General features: G+C 38.1%; 1 long non-coding RNA gene across 1 annotated transcript in view; it reads left to right on the top strand.

Annotated features, from left to right (window-relative positions):
- Positions 1-21,317, top strand: part of LOC129532785 (uncharacterized) — a 125,441-nt gene that overhangs the window by 28,079 nt on the left and 76,045 nt on the right. Inside the window, exon 6 of the long non-coding RNA XR_010132857.1 lies at positions 11,287-11,385. This is a non-coding gene — a long non-coding RNA (uncharacterized lncRNA). The remainder of the gene's footprint in view (positions 1-11,286; positions 11,386-21,317) is intronic.

Below are 21,317 nucleotides of genomic sequence, written 5' to 3'. Positions count from 1 at the left end.
CAAACTCCATAAGCTACAAGCTGGCCTTTTGCATATATTGTGAATTTTGGAAGCTTAGGCACTGAGCCAAGAGATTTCCTGGGTTGATGTTCGTTTTGAAATGCAATGCCAAACTGCCAACTTTTAAAATGAAATTTGGATGAAGATGGAGGTTTTATAAACATGATGCTAAGATTTGGGTCTTCATATGTTCACTTTATATTTGGGTAACTATCTCCATCATCACTCACCTCTAATTTATTTTTATATTTGCATAATTGTTCCACAGATATTAAATGTTACTTATTCCTAAGACCTTCCTTTAATGCCATAGCTGGCTTAGTTCTCCCTGATAAGGGCTTGTATTATAAGTTGTATATTCTCTATCAAATCACTTGTTAGACTCTGTTGTAAATGCCTACTTCATTGTTGCTCTTATTAGACTGTAAGCTTTACACATTTCTAAGTGGTTTATTTTTGTGTATCAACACCTGCTTGGTGCATAGTGGGTATTCAATATACTTGAATGGATGGACAAATGAGTCAGTTTCTAAAATTTTAAAAATGTAGTTGTTCCTGAACACCTGGGTACTTGGTGTCATATAGATCCATTCCAATTTATGCCACCTGAGATTCATGCCCATGCTACTAAATTAGGACTGTTTTCAAGTCACTGATAGGGGACTATCTTGTTTACTGATATGTCCTTAGTGCCTACAACTGTACCTCAAACATAATTAGTACTTAACAGGTATTTTTTAAGTGGTGAGGAAACATCATAATAAGAATAACTTGAAAATGTCCCTGTCTGACAGCTTTGAAGAGAGCAGTGGTTCTCCCAGCACGCAGCTGGAGATCTGAGAACCGGCAGACTGCCTCCTCAAGTGGGTCCCTGACCCCTGACCCCCGAGCAGCCTAACTGGGAGGCACCCCCCAGCAGGGGCACACTGACACCTCACACTGCAGGGTACTCCAACAGACCTGCAGCTGAGGGTCCTGTCTGTTAGAAGGAAAACTAACAAACAGAAAGGACATCCACACCGAAAACCCATCTGTACATCACCATCATCAAAGACTAAAAGTAGATAAAACAACAAAGATGGGGAAAAAACAGAACAGAAAAACTGGAAACTCTAAAACACAGAGCGCCTCTCCTCCTCCAAAGGAACGCAGGTCCTCACCAGCAACGGAACAAAGCTGGATAGAGAATGACTTTGACGAGCTGAGAGAAGAAGGCTTCAGACGATCAAATTACTCTGAGCTACGGGAGGACATTCAAAGCAAAGGCAAAGAAGTTGAAAACTTTGAAAAAAATTTAGAAGAATGTATAACTAGAATAACCAATACAGAGAAGTGCTTAAAGGAGCTGATGGAGCTGAAAACCAAGGCTCGAGAACTACGTGAAGAATGCAGAAGCCTCAGGAGCCGATGCGATCAACTGGAAGAAAGGGTATCAGCAATGGAAGATGAAATGAATGAAATGAAGCGAGAAGGGAAGTTTAGAGAAAAAAGAATAAAAAGAAATGAGCAAAGCCTCCAAGAAATATTGGACTATGTGAAAAGACCAAATCTACGTCTGATTGGTGTACCTGAAAGTGATGGGGAGAATGGAACCAAGCTGGAAAACACTCTGCAGGATATTATCCAGGAGAACTTCCCCAATCTAGCAAGGCCGGCCAACGTTCAGATTCAGGAAATACAGAGAACGCCACAAAGATACTCCTCGAGAAGAGCAACTCCAAGACACATAATTGTCAGATTCACCAAAGTTGAAATGAAGGAAAAAATGTTAAGGGCAGCCAGAGAGAAAGGTCGGGTTACCCTCAAAGGGAAGCCCATCAGACTAACAGCATATCTCTCGGCAGAAACCCTACAAGCCAGAAGAGAGTGGGGGCCAATATTCAACATTCTTAAAGAAAAGAATTTTCAACCCAGAATTTCATATCCAGCCAAACTAAGCTTCATAAGTGAAGGAGAAATAAAATACTTTACAGACAAGCAAATGCTGAGAGATTTTGTCACCATCAGGCCTGCCCTAAAAGAGCTCCTGAAGGAAGCGCTAAACATGGAAAGGAACAACCGGTACCAGCCACTGCAAAATCATGCCAAAATGTAAAGACCATCGAGACTAGGAAGAAACTGCATCAACTAATGAGCAAAATCACCAGCTAACATCATAATGACAGGATCAAATCCACACATAACAATATTAACTTTAAATGTAAATGGACTAAATTCTCCAGTTAAAAGACACAGACTGGCAAATTGGATAAAGAGTCAAGACCCATCAGTGTGCTGTATTCAGAAAACCCATCTCACGTGCAGAGACACACATAGGCTCAAAATAAAAGGATGGAGGAAGATCTACCAAGCAAATGGAAAACAAAAAAAGGCAGGGGTTGCAATCCTAGTCTCTGATAAAACAGACTTTAAACCAACAAAGATCAAAAGAGACAAAGAAGGCCATTACATAATGGTAAAGGGATCAATTCAACAAGAAGAGCTAACTATCCTAAATATATATGCACCCAATACAGGAGCACCCAGATTCATAAAGCAAGTCCTGAGTGACCTACAAAGAGACTTAGACTCCCACACATTAATAATGGGAGACTTTAACACCCCACTGTCAACATTAGACAGATCAACAAGACAGAAAGTCAACAAGGATACCCAGGAATTGAACTCAGCTCTGCACCAAGTGGACCTAATAGACATCTACAGAACTCTCCACCCCAAATCAACAGAATATACATTTTTTTCAGCACCACACCACACCTATTCCAAAATTGACCACATACTTGGAAGTAAAGCTCTGCTCAGCAAATGTAGAAGAACAGAAGTTATAACAAACTACCTCTCAGACCACAGTGCAATCAAACTAGAACTCAGGATTAAGAATCTCACTCAAAGCCACTCAACTACATGGAAACTGAACAGCCTGCTCCTGAATGACTACTTGGTACAAAATGAAATGAAGGCAGAAATAAAGATGTTCTTTGAAACCAACGAGAACAAAGACACAACATACCAGAATCTCTGGGATGCATTCAAAGCAGTGTGTGGAGGGAAATTTATAGCACTAAATGCCCACAAGAGAAAGCAGGAAAGATCCAAAATTGACACCCTAACATCACAATTAAAAGAACTAGAAAAGCAAGAGCAAACACATTCAAAAGCTAGCAGAAGGCAAGCAATAACTAAAATCAGAGCAGAACTGAAGGAAATAGAGACACAAAAAACCCTTCAAAAAATCAATGAATCCAGCAGCTGGTTTTTGAAAGGATCAACAAAATTGATAGACCGCTAGCAAGACTAATAAAGAAAAAAAGAGAGAAGAATCAAATAGACACAATAAAAAATGATAAAGGGGATATCACCACCGATCCCACAGAAATACAAACTACCATCAGAGAATACTACAAACACCTCTATGCAAATAAACTAGAAAACCTAGAAGAAATGGACAAATTCCTCGACACATACACTCTCCCAAGACTAAACCAGGAAGAAATTGAATCTCTGAATAGACCAATAACAGGAGCTGAAATTGTGGCAATAATCAATAGTTTACCAACCAAAAAGAGTCCAGGACCAGATGGATTCACAGCCGAATTCTACCAGAGGTACAAGGAGGAACTGGTACCATTCCTTCTGAAACTATTCCAATCAATAGAAAAAGAGGGAATCCTCCCTAACTCATTTTATGAGGCCAGCATCATTCTGATACCAAAGCCGGGCAGAGACACAATCAAAAAAGAGAATTTTAGACCAATATCCTTGATGAACATTGATGCAAAAATCCTCAATAAAATACTGGCAAACCGAATCCAGCAGCACATCAAAAAGCTTATCCACCATGATCAAGTGGGCTTCATCCCTGGGATGCAAGGCTGGTTCAATATACGCATATCAATAAATGTAATCCAGCATATAAACAGAGCCAAAGACAAAAACCACATGATTATCTCAATAGATGCAGAAAAAGCCTTTGACAAAATTCAACAACCCTTCATGCTAAAAACTCTCAAAAAATTAGGTATTGATGGGACGTATTTCAAAATAATAAGAGCTATCTATGACAGACCCACAGCCAATATCATACTGAATGGGCAAAAACTGGAAGCATTCCCTTTGAAAACTGGCACAAGACAGGGATGCCCTCTCTCACCACTGCTATTCAACATAGTGTTGGAAGTTCTGGCCAGGGCAATTAGGCAGGAGAAGGAAATAAAGGGTATTCAATTAGGAAAAGAGGAAGTCAAATTGTCCCTGTTTGCAGACGACATGACTGTATATCTAGAAAACCCCATTGTCTCAGCCCAAAATCTCCTTAAGCTGATAAGCAACTTCAGCAAAATCTCAGGATACAAAGTCAATGTACAAAAATCACAAGCATTCTTACACACCATCAACAGACAAACAGAGAGCCAAATCATGAGTGAATTCCCATTCACAATTGCTGTGAGATACCATCTCACACCAGTTAGAATGGCAATCATTAAAAAGTCAGGAAACAACAGGTGCTGGAGAGGATGTGGAGAAATAGGAACACTTTTACACTGTTGGTGGGACTGTAAACTAGTTCAACCATTGTGGAAGTCAGTGTGGCGATTCCTCAGGGATCTAGAACTAAAAATACCATTTGACCCAGCCATCCCATTACTGGGTATATACCCAAAGGACTATAAATCATGCTGCTATAAAGACACATGCACATGTATGTTTATTGCGGCATTATTCACAATAGCAAAGACTTGGAACCAAGCCAAATGTCCAACAATGATAGACTGGATTAAGAAAATGTGGCACATATACACCATGTAATACTATGCAGCCATAAAAAATGATGAGTTCATGTCCTTTGTAGGGACATGGATGAAATTGGAAATCATCATTCTCAGTAAACTATCACAAGAACAAAAAACCAAACACCACATATTCTCACTCATAGGTGGGAATTGAACAATGAGATCACATGGACACAGGAAGGGGAATATCACACTCTGGGGACTGTGGTGGGGTGGGGGGAGGGGGGAGGGATAGCATTGGGAGATATACCTAATGCTAGATGATGAGTTAGTGGGTGCAGTGCACCAGCATGGTACATGTATACATATGTAACTAACCTGCACAATCACATGTACCCTAAAACTTAAAGTATAATAAAAAAAAAAAGAATAACTTACATTTTTTATAGTGCTTTATCTCTTACCGAGTACATTCAAAATATTTTCTCTTTTTTTCCTACACTGAAGTTTAGAAAGAAACAAAATATTTTCTCTTTTAAAATATTTTGCCCAGAATCTCCTTAAGCTGATAAGCAACTTCAGTAAAGCCTCAGAATACAAAATCAATGTACAAAAATCACAAGCATTCTTATACACCAATAACAGACAAACAGGGAGCCAAATCATGAGTGAACTCCCATTCACAATTGCTTCAAAGAGAATAAAATACCTAGGAATCCAACTTACAAGGGCCATGAAGGACCTCTTCAAGGAGAACTACAAACCACTGCTCAATGAAATAAAAGAGGATACAAACAAATGAAAGAACATTCCATGCTCATGGGCAGGAAGAATCAATATCGTGAAAATGGCCATACTGCCCAAGGTAATTTATAGATTCAATGCCATCCCCATCAAGCTACCAATGACTTTCTTCACAGAATTGGAAAAAACTACTTTAAAATTCATATGGAACCAAAAAAGAGCCCGCATTGCCAAGTCAATCCTAAGCCAAAAGAACAAAGCTGGAGGCATCACGCTACCTGACTTCAAACTATACTACAAGGCTACAGTAACCAAAACAGCATGGTACTGGTACCAAAACAGAGATATAGATCAATGGAACAGAACAGAGCCTTCAGAAATAACGCCGCATGTCTGCAACTATCTGATCTTTGACAAACCTGAGAAAAACAAACAATGGGGAAAGGATTCCCTATTTAATAAATGGTGCTGGGAAAACTGGCTAGCCATATGTAGAAAGCTGAAACTGGATCCCTTCCTTACATCTTATACAAAAATTAATTCACGATGGATTAAAGACTTAAATGTTAGACCTAAAACCATCAAAACCCTAGAAGAAAACCTAGGCATTACCATTCAGGACATAGGCATGGGCAAGGACTTCACGTCTAAAACACCAAAAGCAATGGCAACAAAAGCCAAAATTGACAAGTGGGATCTAATGAAACTAAAGAGCTTCTGCACAGCAAAAGAAACTACCATCAGAGTGATCAGGCAACCTACAAAATGGGAGAGAATGTTTGCAATCTACTCATCTGACTAAGGGCTAACATCCAGAATCTACAATGAACTCAAACAAATTTACAAGAAAAAAACGAACAACCCCATCAAAAAGTGGGGGAAGGATACGAACAGACATTTCTCAAAAGAAGACATTTATGCAGCCGAAAGACACATGAACAAATGCTCATCATCACTGGCCATCAGAGAAATGCAAATCAAAACCACAATGAGATACCATCTCACACCAGTTAGAATGGCGATCATTAAGAAGTCAGGAAACAACAGGTGCTGGAGAGGATGTGGAGAAACAGGAGCACTTTTACACTGTTGGTGGGACTGTAAACTAGTTCAACCATTGTGGAAGTCAGTGTGGTGATTCCTCAGGGATCTAGAACTAGAAATACCATTTGACCCAGCCATCCTATTACTGGGTATATACCCAAAGGACGGTAAATCATGCTGCTATAAAGACACATGCACACATATGTTTATTGCGGCACTATTCCCAATAGCAAAGACTTGGAACCAAGCCAAATGTCCAACAATGATAGACTGGATTAAGAAAATGTGGCACATATACACCATGTAATACTATGCAGCCATAAAAAATGATGAGTTCATGTCCTTTGTAGGGACATGGATGAAATTGGAAATCATTCTCAGTAAACTATTGCAAGGACAAAAAACCAAACACCACATGTTCTCACTGATGGATGGGAATTGAACAACGAGAACACATGGACATAGGAAGGGGAACATCACACTCTGGGGACTGTTGTGGGGTGGGGGGAGGGGGGAGGGATAGCATTAGGAGATATACCTAATGCTAAATGACGAGTTAGTGGGTGCAGCACACCAGCATGGCACATGTATACATATGTAACTAACATGCACATTGTGCACATGTACCCTAAAATTTTAAGTATAATAATAATAAAAAAAAATTTTGCCTAAGGTCACACCATTTACATGCAATAAAGACAAGATACAACCCATATTTTATTCTACTTTGCCACAATGCTTTGTCCAACAGTAATCTACACTGGAAGGAAATCTAAGATGTGCCTTTGTTTCACCAAACTGCCTACTTTTGTGTGTCAGTCTGTGTCAGTCTTGGGTATATTCTGAGACCATCCCTGTGAAATGAAAATGGAGATATGCTTGCCTTTTGCAGAATGATGTATTACTTGAAACACATATATTTAGCTGGGTGTGCAGTGGCACATGTTGGTAATCCCAGTTTCTTGGGAGACTGAGGTGGGAGGATTGTTTAGCCCAGGAGTTTGAGAATAGCCTGAGCAACATAGTGAGACCCCCATCTCAAAAAAAAAAAAAAAAAAATAGAAAACATGTACATTTAAAAAATTTGGTCATTTTTGCTCAAAGAAATCTCGTTTTATAAGGTTGCTAAAGAGTTGGACTATGAAGACCCAGAGATAGTTGCAGCTGAACATACCTATGAAATAATGATTTTAGTATTTGATGACCTACTTCCTTCCCATACAGGTAATCTGGATAAACTTTTCAAAGAGCAGTAACTGTCTATACTTTAGACTCTTCAATTTAGATTTTAAAATGTAAAGATCCATCATGTTTGAGGCAGTTTTGTGAAGTTGGGCAAAGGAGGAAGAGGAGAATTAGGTAGACTCATGTTGGAAGTTTTCATTAGATCTGGGAAGTCTCTTTTGCCTCTTAACAATGCCTTAAGGAATACACAATTCTTAAATACCACTCCAGCTAGAGATCCTTGGAGGTAGAAGGGGCAAGGGATGTGTAGACCTAACTCTTATGCTTCATACTTGAATACCTTCATGCTAGTAATGCCAGACACTTCTTACTTGAAAAGAACCGTATGTTGGGCAACATGTAGTCTGAACATATACGTAATAGGATGTTTTAAAAGTATTTTATTTAAATTATTTTATATGACATATATAGAGCCATATTAATGCAAATCATGAGTTACTTGCCAAGTTCCACAGCTCAGGAACACCTTCATGGAGGTGCAGGGCATGGTTATCCCTCTCTGCCATTTGGTCTTTTCATAACCATCCCACCATTTTGGGTCAGCCTGTGTTAGAATGAGTCTTTGGTACAGTGAGATTAAGTCCACCCAGATTCTATGATCATAAAATTCTTGGCATTTGTGGATTTAACAGTCATAGTTTTGCTAATTGTAAACCACTCTTTGGTACACATTTAAATTGTGAGCTATAGATCTAGAGCAGAGTACTTAGAGAGTGGACCAGCTTAGTTAAACACCTGACACCTGCTTCTGTTTGCTTGTTGTTCTACACATCAGAACATACAAGTGCCCTAAAGGGTCATTTACATATTCACCTATGTATTACCATTTTAAGAGTTAATTTGTTGGCTATAGAGGTATTTGTGAAAATAGGGATTCTTAAAATTCTGGATACATTTGTTATTAATGCCAAGCATCTATTGTATCTGGAAAATATGGTAATAAGTAATCGAGCAGTTGGTTGGCATCAAAGATATTCAAGACAATGTGGGTGTTTGGGTTGCAAACATAAGTTTAGTAGTAGAATGTCAGTTCCTGGTAAAGGAGAGCCTAGAATAGGGGTGGCATTTGAGTTTCTTCTCTTGTGAGAAGTCTGAATCATTGGTGGTAATTTCCTGGGTCATTGAGAAGGATTTTGAGATTGCATCTGGGAGCAATGAGGAAGAGTGCTTTGTCTGTCATGGATGGATAAGAGTGGAATGATGGTGTATATCTATACGTTTGCAACCAAAGGGAACTTATGCTGAACTGTAATCAGCACATCTAGGGCTCATTAAATCACTCTTGACTCACGGATAGAAGAGTTCTAATGAGGCTAAGTCTACAAAGGTGATTTGTGTACTTAAATGACCCAATCATGTGGAAAGGTGATGTATAAGGGACAGGGACTTAAGCATGACGCTATGACCAGAAGTGTTCTTGTTGTAGTTTCTCTGTTCCTAACTTGTGTTCTGATGCAAGAAGCCTATATTGTAGCCCAATTGACCTTTCAGGATGGATACACTTTCTTGCAGCTACTCATATTGATTTTCTAATCAAAAAAGAGTCTTCCCCTCTCACCAGATTTGAGCCTTTCCGTGATACGGAAGAGGAAAGACATTTCTCACAGTAATAAATCCCCATTCTTTCTAGTCCCTTCACACCCAGCACATTCAAAGGATGTGAATAAAGGATGCTTGTAACAGTGCACAAGTGGTTCAATATATTTTTACAAGCCAGCTAATTAGTATAGTTTTGAGTGTTTATGGATGCAATAAAAATCATTGTATGACAGAGCTGTAAATGGCACCTGCTCTTGCAACACATGAGTGACGTTCATTGTAGGAAATATAGAGGCTTTAACGTAAATCACCTGTCTTTGTAGAATAGTGCTTCTTAATCTTTCTTGCGGGACATGAACACTTTTGAGATTCTGATAAGAGCTGTGGATCCTATCCCTTGAAAAATGCACATAACAACACATACCAAAATTCAATGAATATCACAGATTCTCTGAAGTAAACGTTCTATGAATCCTACGAATCCTAGATTAAATTTTCTTATTTGACACACGTGGCATGGATTTTCAGTAGAGGCAATACCAGCATTCTTCAGAACATGAATTCCACAAGATAATCCACTAAAGAAGAATTCTTTGGTCAAATAAATTTGGGGAGCAAGGCATACCTGGAGATTTAAAATACATAATGATATATTGGAGATCTGTAGAAGTCTTGCCAAAAAGAAACCTTTTACCTCTGTTTCATTAGGATTCTACATTTGACACATTAGCATCTCAAAGAAGATATTTTGGGAGATGCTGGTGAACATAGCTTGGTTTAATACCCATCTGGTGACTTATGAGTTTTGTGATCTTTGTCTAAGAACTGAACTCTGTGAATCTCAGTTTTCTTACCTGTGAAATGGGGACAATAATACCAATGGCAAATCAGTACCTTTCACAGTAAATGTTAATTATTATTTTACCTTTATTAAAATTTTTCCGTGTTTGCAAGTTTCTTGCTTTTATGTTGGGACATCAAATTCCTTCTTTTTGACAACTCTGTAATGATAGTTTAAGCTTGTTTGTCTGAAATACAGAGTTCATTTTTGGTAACACACAATATACAAACATTTGGCTGAGGTGAATAAAATGTAATAGCTGCTTTTTACTTAACCTTTTATAGTTTAAATATACCTTCTTGGGCACGATCTCATTGTGTCTTCATACCCACACTGTGATGTAGGAGATTGAAACTGATGTTATTCCTTTTTTTTTCTTTGATGAGGAAACTGAGCCTTGGAGAAATTAAGCTAGTTCAAGGCCTCAGGGTACAGGTGAACCATGAATAACATGGGTTTGAACTGTGAAGGTCCATTTATATACAGATTTTTTTCAACCAAATGCAGATCCAAAATACAGTATTCAGTATGAGAAACCTGCATGTATTAGAGTGGCAACCTTTTGTATTCACAGGTTCTGCAGAGCTGACTGCAGGACTTAAGTATGTGCACGTTTTGTTATATGCCAGGGCCTTGGAACCAGTCCCCGTGTATACTGAGGAACAGCTGTATGTGTTCAAGGCTAAGCCTTGAACGTGATTTTCTGAGTCTCTTTCCCTTCCACTTTCTAGGATATACATTAAAAGCAGAATTGAGAATGTCACATGCTGGGTTGAGAATGACACTCCAACAAACTCTCTAAAGGAGGAGATTGTACCCACGAAAAATGCAATAAACTATCTTGTGTGAAATATATAATTGTATATTTAAAATGATGTATATAAATACATCATATTTCTACTATACAAAACAAAATATACCATGCAATACATTATGTATTTTTCACTAAATTGCTTTGGCTAGCACCAAAATTTATTTTGGTTCCTTGAGAATGCAGTCTGGGAGCAGGGGTTGCTTGGGAGCACAGAGAATCCCATTGCAGTTTCAAAATTCCTTGCTAAGCCTGTTCCTGGGGGGACGGGGAGCTTGTTTGTGGAATAAAACTACAACAACAAAGCATTTATTCAGTGTTCAATTTCACAGTAACTGTGACCATCATTGTGAAGGTTGCTCCTGCCAATGACTTCAGCCCTGTATTTAAAGCTGCACACTATTCATTCTCTGTTCCGGAAACGTTGGGAGGTAAGAGATTCCCCAAGTCTATGGTGTTGAAACACGCGGAAGGAAACACCTACCACATTTCAAATGAGTGGCCAGTGGAAAAAAGCATATACATTTACAAAATGCAAGCAAATAAGAGAGCATTATGGAATCCCAGACACTCAAGAACAAGCCACTTTTCGTTGGTAACACCTTCAGTGTATCATTTTGATGGCTCCCCGAAGACTTCCTTAAAATTTGATGATGTAGGATTTTTGTAATAAAAAATTACACAATACTAATTTTATTCCATTTATCTTCCCCCTTGCCTCTAAATTAGATCTAAATGCAAAGAAGGTAGAAACGATGTGGTCATTGTCCACGCAATTCAATCCTGTGAATGTCTGGGGTCATGATTTTAGGTCCAGAGTCAAGATCTTGGTCAGGGTTCTATTTCAGCCATTTATTACATATTAAGTAGGACACATTTGTTAGTATAGATCAAGGAACGTTAAATTTAGAATAGACAGCAGAGGTCCTACTTGTATCTTCTGTCATCTAAGAGAGGAACACATCCTTTCCTCAGCATCTCTTTCAGGTTTGACTTGAATACTTCAAGGGATGGATGGAACCAGTTGTGTGCTAGAGTTGAATCATACTGGCTTGCAAGATCCAATTGTTAAATCTGCAGGAATTTGATAACCTGATTATTAATAATAGTCATTATTAAAAATAAATTAATAAACTTAGTTACAAAAAAAGTTAGTAAATACTAAAAACTCAGTACCTCTTAATTACATTACTACATTTTACTATCATATTTGCCTTGAGGTTATTTACATCTTTTGGGACTGAATGGTGAAATTCCATAAATAGAATGGTGAAATTCCATAGATAGAATGGCATGCTACTGCATTTCTCTTTCCAAGTTAGCAACAATTATTGATAATTTAAAATTGAAAATGGTGAGAGCATTTATACCATAGAAATCAACAAACATTACATATTAAAACTTGATTCATAGTTTTTTAAAAAAATATCTTGTCTTAAGAAATTGATAGAGAAAATGTTAATAATACAGATTAAATGTAAAAGTCTGATGGGATTAAGAAAATGTGGCACATATACACCATGGAATACTATGCAGCCATAAAAAATGATGAGTTCATGTCCTTTGTAGGGACATGGATGAAATTGGAAATCATCATTCTCAGTAAACTATTGCAAGGACAAAAAACCAAACACCACATGTTCTCACTCACAGGTGGGAATTGAACAATGAGAACACATGGACACAGGAAGGGGAACATCACACTCTGGGGACTGTTGTGGGGTGGGGGGAAGGGGGAGGAATAGCATTGGGAGATATACCTAATGCTAAATGACAAGTTAATGGGTGCAGCACACCAGCATGGCACATGTATACATATGTAACTAACCTGCACATTGTGCACATGTACCCTAAAACTTAAAGTATAAAAAAAAAAAGGTCTGAGGTTATTGTTGTGAACGCACAAAAATTGTGGAAATAGTCTTCTAGCAATCAAAAACTGTTTTCCAATTCAGCAAATAAGCCATTCCCATCATTGATGAGCTAGTGAAGTTCTGCCACGGCTTCACTTTCACCTTACTCTTTAATACAAAGGAAAATATCAACTAACATTCATGTTGGCACTACTCATTTGTCATTTGCAATCATAGTGTGGCAATGTGTAGGACAGTTTGTGAATCAGTGAAAGCATTCTATGAAAATCAATTGTCTATATGGAAATTTACAATACAGAGTATTTTATATCTCATCTTTAACTGTAAAATTTACATTCCCTATCTTTTATATCAGTAAAATTTATAACAAACATATATTTATGTGAATATGTGTGTGCATGCACACGCACGCATGTGCACGCACACACACACCCCAGTTTTTTTTCAGAGAGTTGGTTTTTAAACATTTGCCAGCATAACACTGGGTGGAACCCACACTACTTCAAACCAGCTTATTTCCTTGCCGGCCAACTGCAAATGTTGAGAGACTAGGAAATCAAACGTTAGACAAATGTTCTGAGGAAAGACTGGAAAATCAAAAGCCCACACATTTGAATTTCTTTCTTTCTCTCTTTTCCTTTCTTTCTTCTTTTCTTTCTTTCTTCCTTCCTTTCTTTCTTCTTTTTCTTTCTTTCTTTCCCTCTTTCCTTTTTCCTTCCTTCCTCCCTCTCTCTCTCCTTCCTCCCTCTCTCTCTCCTTCCTTCCTTCCTTTCCTCCACCTCCTCCTCCTCCTCCTCCTCCTTCTTCTTCTTCTTCTCCTCCTCCTCCTTCTCCTTCTTCTCCTTCTCCTCCTCCTCCTCCTTCTCCTTCTTCTCCTTCTCCTTTTATTTCTCTCTCTCTGTCTCTCTTTCTTTCTTTTCTTTCTTTCTTTCTTTTTCTTTCTTTCTTTCTTTCTCTCTTTCTTTCCTTCCTTCCTTCCTTCCTTCCTTCCTTCCTTCCTTCCTTCCTTCCTTCCTTCCTTCCTTCCTTCCTTCCTTCTTTCTTTCTTCTCACTCTGTTGCCTAGGCTGGGGTGCAGTGGTGCAATCACATTTCACTGCAGCCTCACCCTCTTAGGTTCAACAATCATCCCATCTCAGCCTCCCAAGTAGCTAGGACTACAGGTGCACACCACCATGCCCAGCTAATTTTTGTATTTTTTGTAGAGATGAAGTTTTGCCATGTTTGCCAGGCTGCTCTTGAACTCCTGGGTTCAATCAATCCTCCTGCCTCCACCTCCCAAAGTTCTGGGATTACAGGCATGAACCACTGTATCCGGGCTGTATTTGGATTTCATTTCTTTGTTTTCCTCACTATGCCGCTTTGGAGAAGTTCTTAACCTCTCTGTGAAATAAATACACACCTACTATATCCTGGTTCTGGAATATAATACAGTCTGATTTTGCAATATGTGACCAGACAATCCAGAAAAGTTGCATATAAATTGAATTTATTGTAAACAGGATTCTGGTCCCCTCTCACCCCCCATTCTGCCTATGGGCTTTTGGAAGTACTCAATATTGATTTTTGAGTAATCTTTTATTGATAGAGCCTCATTACAATGACTTCTTTCCTTTCTTCATATTCTCCCATTTCTCTGTGGTGGTCAATAGTGTAATCTTCTAGCTCCAGGGAGTTCTAGAGTTAAAAGAGCATGATGATGAGTCAGAAGTTGAGTAGTTCACAATCATCTAATCATTTCCTGGCTTGTAAATCCTAAATCTGGAGCAGAGGGTGTGAACATGGGCTTTGAGAATCTCTGGGGGAAAAGCTCCATAGGCTTTATCAAGTTACAAAAGGGATTCCATGACCTCGCAAAGTTAACAGAAACAAACAAGATTTTAAAATAGATACTTACATTTTTAAAAAAAGATACTATTTTTTAGAGCAGTTTTAGGTTCACAGGAAAACTGAGGGGAAAGTACAGAGATGTCCTATACACCCCTTCCCCCCCGACATGCAGCTTCCCCTATTATCAACACCCCTTGCCAGAGTGGTGCATTTTTACAACTGATGACTCTACACGGACACATAATTATCATCCAACGTTAACAGTTTACACTGGGGTTCACCCTTGGCATTATATATTCCATGGGTTTGGACAAATGTAAAATGACATGTATCCACCATTTTACGATTATACAGAGTAGTTTCACTATCCTAAAAATTCTGTTCTCTTCCTTTTTATCTCTCCCTTCCCCCAATCCCTAGCAACCACTGATCTTTTTACCGTCTCCATAGTTTTGCCTTTGAGACTGGCATTTTTAAAAATGCCATTTTAGGAGAAGCAAGTGTTTCATGTCAGTTTCTTTCCAACTAACTGAAGTTTTCCTGAAATTTAATTTATGTTTGAAGGTAAAATCCTCTAAATGTATTGAACACTTACATGTTTTCTTAAGCGTAATTTAATACTTTATTGATGGCTGAGAAGAAGGATTGAGAATTTTCAGTCATAATATTGTTGATTTGGAACAGCTGAAGGATTCAACCTCTTCTTTTTCACTATGAGGAAAATGGAGTGGAGAAAGAAATGAGTTTATCCAAAGTTACACAGCTAATAAGTAGCAGATGTTGTAGCTAAATGAAAACTTCCAAATTCCTGGTCCAGTTCTCCGTTTAGTATTACAGGCTGGTTTTCTTGGATGCATTTTTATGACTGAGACCAACAGAGATCTGAAAACAAGTTCTGAGAATTCATACGAAGAGTTAAGTGGGTACTGTTTTCCAAATAGTTGTCTAGTGACTTGCTCTCCCAGACAGAGGACTTCTAGGTCTTTAAAAGGGAGCACACTGATATAGCAAAAAACTATGAGAGCTAGAGCTATATAGAACTAGATTTAAAGCGGACTCTGTTACTGCTAGTTAAATGACGCAAAGCAAGTCACATAATCTCTATGTGTCTTCAAGTTCTCATCTGTAAAATAAAGATTGCAATAATTATTTTATGAATTAAGAGGATTAGCACACCATTGCAAATAATAATCACTATCATTTATTGAGTGCTTACAATGTAGAATGTGCCAGAACTTTTCCCGTTCTTTTCTTTTTTTTTAAAAAAAAACAAACTCTCTTCATCTTCCCCAGCAGAGTACATAAACCGAGTAAATTTAGTACATAAACAGAGTACATAAACTGAGTAAATTTAGGTGAGAGTTGTTCTTTGAGATGATGTCTCATCTCAAATGAGATGTCTCATCTCAAATGATGTCCATCAGAGGAGATAAATCTTCACAATCAGTGGAAATTTGCTTTAAAGGAGGAAATTGGGAAGGTAAAACTACTCAGAAAATGAAATATCCTAGTAATATCAAACGTTTAGCCTATAGACTTTGAGGACATTTAAAAAAATCCATTAATGTGGAAGTCTTTTTCATGCTGTGTGGATTAGCACAGAAAATTTGAGTGTATTTGAGAACTACATGAGGTTTTTTCCCCCAAAATTATGGAAATTTATAATATTTATAGTAAATTTTTTCTAAAGGTAAGTGATAAATTCACAAACACTTCTAGAGGGGGTTAGCAATAGGCAAAAATATTTCTTTATCAGAAATTATTTAGAAGAGAATACATGATAATTAAATCACACTGGGTTGCAAGTCACAAAGCAAAATATATTTTATTTCCAATAGTTTTTGATGAGGTATTTGACAGAATTGCAGAATTTCATAATTACTCTATTTTAAACTTCAGCTAAAGATGCTCAGTATAGCTTTTAGTTTTTATTGAAAGGTTAATTTTACACTTACAGAAGAATAAGCTTCCTATTATACTTATTCAGGTGTTAAATGTGAAAATGACACCATCTTTGCCCAGGACTGTCTAATAGAGATGGCAGTTTTACCAGTAATCTATTTTATGTGGTCTTGTATCAGTTGTGACACTATTCTCTTAATACTAATTATTTCATGCGAGCAATAGGTTGGACTCTATATTCTGGATTTGCCACAGTAAAACACATTCTTTTTCATGAGTATGGTTTCTCTGTTTTTGGTATTATGAGGTGTGTTCATTGCCTGCTTAATAACACATTATTAGGCAGGGCATGGTGGCTCACTCCTGTAATCCCAGCACTTTGGGAGGCTGAGGTGAGCAGATCACTTGAGGCCAGAAGTTCAAGACCAGCCTGACCAACATGGTGAGACTCTGTCTCTACTAAAAAATAATAGTAACAAATGAAAAATAACATATTATTAGAGACTGATAGGGAACCTTGGTAAAAGGAGGATACAAACAGAGAAAGAAACCCTACTAGGTTGAAAGTGGCAGGCACAGCAATGAAATGATTTCTTTATCTTAATTTTTTATTCTTGGTTATTAGCAACCAAAATGTCCTGTACTTGTGTTAGTGAGCCAGCCATTGTATAGTGGTATTTCACTAAATGGTAGAGATAAGATGCCTGCCCTGGAGTTTACAGTTCAGGCAAAAATGATTGAGGGGTAAACTTGTGGTGCCAGTTACCTACTACTGTAAGTATGCTATGTAATAAGACCCACAAAATATTAGTGTAATACAACAATAAACATTTATTTAGCCCATGAGTCTAAGAAGTGGCTGGCTTGTCTCTCTGGTCATGGCTGGGCTTGCTCAAAATTGTGAGTTGGCTAGCTTTCAGCTGATCTATTCTGGCTTCGTCTGGGGTGACTGGGAAGGTTGGCTCCTCTCTCATCTTCCAGCAGGCTAGCCTGAGCTTGTTTTCAGGGAAAAGGAGGAAGTGCAAAGAGGCCAGTCATGGTGGCTCGTGCCTGTAATCCCAGCATTTTGAGAGGCCCAGTTAGGTGGATCACCTGAGGTCAGGAGTTCGAGACCAGCCCGGCCAACATGGTGAAATCCTGTCTCTACTAAAAATACAAAAATTAGCTGGGTGTGGTGGTGGGCGCCTGTAATCCCAGCTATTTGGGAGGCTGAGGCTGGAGAATCGCTTGAACTCAGGAGGTGGAGGTTGCAGTGAGCGGAGATTGCCCCACCGCACTCTAGCCTGGGGGACAGAGCGAGACTCCATCTCAAAAAACAAAAACAAAAACAAAATTAGCCAGGCATTGTGATGGGCGCCTGTAATCCCAGCTTCTTGGGAGGCTGAGACAGGAGAATCACTTGAACCCAGGAGGCGGAGGTTGCAGTGAGCTGAGAGCCGAGATCATGCCACTGCACTCCAGCCTGGGTGACAGAGCCAGACTCCATCTCAAAAAAAAAAAAAAAAAAAAAAAAAAAAAAGAAGTGCACAAGAAAGGCAAGCCTGATCATGCAAGTACCTTTCAGGTTTCTGCTGGCATCAGATTTGCTAATATCCCATTAGCCAAAACAAGTTGCGGGCTGGGCCCCAAGTCAGAACTGGAGGGGCACTAAGGGGTTAAATGGCAAAAAGCATGAACATAGGAAGGATAAAGAATTTGGGTCTAGACTGGGTGCAGTGGTTCATACCCGTAATTCCAGCACTTTGTGAGGCCAAGGTGCAAGGATTGCTTGAGCCTAGGAGTTTGAGACCAGACTTGGCAACATAGTGGGACCTCGTCTCTACAAAATTTTTTTTTTTTTAAGTTACCTAGGTGTGGTGGCATGAACTGTAGTCCCAGCTATTCAGGAGGCTGAGGCAGGAGGATCACTTGAGCCAGGAGGTTGAGGTTGTAGTAAGCCATGGTTGCACTACTGCACTCCTGCTTGGGTGATGGAGTGAGACCCTGTCTCAAAATAATAATAATAATAATAATAATAATAATAATAATAATGATAATAATTTGAGCCTATTTGTTATGCAGCCAATAGATCATACCCATTTCTCTTCTAAGAGATTATCTGGGGGTATTGCACACTGGAATTACAGAAAGTGATTTTAAAAATATGGGCTGTAGAATCATCAGGTACCAGTTTAAATCCTGATTCTACCACTATTAGCTCTGGACGGTGAGCAAGTTACTTAATACCACTAGACCTAATTTCCTTATCTATAAAATGAGGACTGTAATAGTAGATATATAATAAGCCTGTTGAGAAGATTCGATGAGATAATTCAATTAAATAATAGCTAATTTTTACTTAGTATTTACTTACATACCAGGCACTATTCTAAGTGCTTTATACATTTTAGCTCATTCACTCCTCACAACTTTGTATGGTAGATATTATTCCTAGTTTGCAGATAAAGAATATGAGGGCTGGAGAGGTTGCAGAATCTTCCAATGAGTTGCACAAATAAATGATAGACCTGAGACTTGAAACCTAGGAAGTCTGGTTTCAGAGTCTGCGCTGTGAACCGTTATCTGATGCTAATCTTAGCATGATGCCTAGTAGAAAATATTCATGCAGTGCATGTAAGCTAATCATTATTATTATAAAGTTACTGTTAACTTATGTTATTTGACTCAAGGCAAATGGTTTAAAGTGATAGAGGACTTTCTCTGAATTTGTTTTCCGTTATGCAGAGTTGAAGGTCTTCAAACATATTTCATTGTCCAAAAGAATAGAGGCTGATCCTTTGAGAAACTATGATACTATTTGGTAGGCAAAGACATGTTAAGTTTTTTTAAAGCAGTGTATCTGCATGATGAGAATGAGCCTTATAAAATGTTATTGGCAGCATTCTACAAAGTTGGAAGAGTGACTGCCATTGATGAAGACCACCCACCAAATTGTGTGACATACAAAATAGCCAGTGGAGACACCCAGGTTATACAAAGATTCTGGATTCATCCTCTCTCTGGAATGATCGAACTTACCACACAGCCAGACTATGAGTCTGTGAAGCAATATAACCTCACCATGGAAGCTGTGGACTGTGACAGATTTCACCCTTGTACAGCAATGACCATGATAAGCAGAGAGACCCAGGTTTTGACATTATAGAGATGCTCTATTAAATTCTAATTTATTAAAATCAGACTGGCCAAACAGTTACAACAATGGAGAATGGAGAAGCTCATAACTTTCTCTTACTGCCTAAGCATTCTGTAAGTTTTGCACATGTTAAACTTTAAAAGTTTGAGGCTTGTTTGAAAATGAAGAATCTGCTAATACCCCTCATTCTGATGAAAATAATAAACTTATAATAATGTCAAATATTCACCTAGTACTTACCGTGTGTTCAGTTCTAGACACATTATATATATTGACATAGTACAACTTCACCTTAAACTTTTTAGGTAGGTAATAATATACTATAATCATTTTCACCCTACAGGTGAGGAAACTGAGGGACAGAGTTTAGAAAACTTCCCTTAATTCCCTAATTATAAGATTTGTAGAACTAGACTTAAATACAGGCTGCCTCTTATTAAGAGGTGATGTTTGTAATGAAGGTAGTTAACCAAGGTGCATTCTTTTGGCATCAAAGTGGGGGAAGGTATGGCCCTCTAAGTTATGTAAGCAATGTCAAAGGACTCTTGAAAGAAACCAAGAGTGAATGCTGCTGTACTGATGATGTGGTGTGTGTTATTAATGACAATAAGGTTTTGTCATTGGAGAAGAAACAGGAAGCTCTTTTGAGAAAGAGGAAGCAAATTTATCTATGCCTTTAAGCATAGATATTTAAAGATTTCAAGGGATTACAATTTCTAGAGGCATCATTCTTCAGCTTTCCTTTTCTCATCATTTACATTAACAGTAGGCTTAAATAATTATAAGGACTCCATCTGGCCTAATGACTCCCTGTACATTTCCTCCTACTGTACAGAGCCCCCTGGCTTGCTGCTTATGTGGTTATTAGGTTTCCTGAGTGTGTCATTGTGATGAAAACATCAAACCATTTATATCATAATTATAATGACTTTCACAGGGACTGAGTTACAGTCATGAGGAAGGGATTATGTGGCTTGTTTGTCTCAGTATGATACCCATAAGAGTAATCTTTAGACCTAGGTACCTGTGGCAGTTTTTCCTGTAGACATTTAAGGACTCCCAAATAGTATAGGATGATACCACTGAGAATTATCATTTACTTACTACAAATGAGAAGAGGGGAAAGCAGATTTAATAATAATTCAACAACCAACCCCCAAATCTTCAAGTGACTCTGTTTCACCCAAAAACAAAGCAGGAGCTTGCTCATTCATTCTTTCTTTAATGAATATTTATTGAATGTTTACTCTATGTACAACATCCTGGGTTACAAGGAAGTATAAGGCAGCATATATGACCAGAGAGCTTCAAAATTTTAACATGTGGGAAGTTAACTAGTATATAGCAAGTGCCAAATTTTATATATATTTATATGCCAAATTTATATATATATAATGTGTATATATATATATATATATATATATATACACACACACACACACAATTCAGAAAAGGGAGATAGGGCTTTAGGCTCCAAAGTTTAGGAATCCATCGTCATCATCATCATCACTATCATCATCATCATCATCACTATCATCATCACCCACTCATTATTGAGAATCTAATAAAAGTCAAGTGCTATGAAATGCCCTTGATTATCTCATTTAGAATTCAATCTCATC

The sequence above is a fragment of the Gorilla gorilla genome, chromosome 2, assembly GCF_029281585.2.
Source record: "Gorilla gorilla gorilla isolate KB3781 chromosome 2, NHGRI_mGorGor1-v2.1_pri, whole genome shotgun sequence".
NCBI lineage: Eukaryota > Metazoa > Chordata > Mammalia > Primates > Hominidae > Gorilla > Gorilla gorilla.
The sequence above is the reverse complement of the archived record's forward strand: the minus strand, read 5'-3'. Positions and strand labels throughout refer to the sequence as shown.